Genomic DNA, 987 nt, shown 5'->3' on the forward strand with positions numbered 1-987 from the left:
TTTTGATGCCTTTTATTGTTTCTGCAATTTTTTTGTTTTACCTTTTCCACAATGGGAAAACATTTTCCTCTGAGGATGTTTTTCATCTGGGAAAACAAAAATGTTGCTTGGGGACTGGGAATCATACCGTTTTTGGTCAAAAACTGCTAAACACTCAGTGTAATGTGGGCAGATGAGCTTGTGAATTACCCAGCATGAAATGGGCAGACATGTTGAACAAATCTCCAAAAAAAATTTTACTGAAGTCAAGCACAGACTCTCTCAACAACCCTAGCTGGTACACTGATGCTGATGGGTTCCTAGAACATATAGCAGGGGAAACCTGTATTAGGAGCCTACCCTCCAAAAGACGATTCTAGCTTTTTTTTTGGTCCCCCCCTATATATATTGAACTTGATTTTTTCCAAGAATTTCTCATACTTTCATCTTTGTGACTTTACACTAAAATCTACTTCTACAATGAATGTACTTCTACCTGTTTTTCACCTGGATAATTCTTGCATGTATTTCAAAACTCAGTCCCCTGTGACAATGTAAAATGATGCATTTTCTATGGAAAATAGTTTGACGATTTGACAAAAAGTTAAAGAATTACTATATAAGCCAACAACTTCACTTCTGTGTATATAACCAAAGAGAATTAAAAGCAGGGACTTAAAGAAACACTTGTATATGAATGTTCATAGCATCAATATTCACAGTAACCAATAGGTGGAAACAACTCCATCAACAGATATAATGGTAAACTAAATGTAATATAGCCATACAATGGAATATTATTCAGCCATAAAAGGGATGAAGTTCTAAAACACATGGACAAACCTTGTAAACATTATGCTAAATGAAATAAGTATTACAAAAGATCAAATATTGAATAATTCCACTTATTTGAAATATAGAGAATAGAGAAATTCATAGAGTCAGAAAGAGGATTAGGCCAGCCTCAGTGTCTTAGCTTGTAATCTCGCACCTTGGGAGGCTGAGGTG

The sequence above is a fragment of the Carlito syrichta genome, unplaced genomic scaffold (assembly GCF_000164805.1).
Source record: "Carlito syrichta isolate Samal-C Ts95f unplaced genomic scaffold, Tarsius_syrichta-2.0.1 Scaffold315995, whole genome shotgun sequence".
NCBI lineage: Eukaryota > Metazoa > Chordata > Mammalia > Primates > Tarsiidae > Carlito > Carlito syrichta.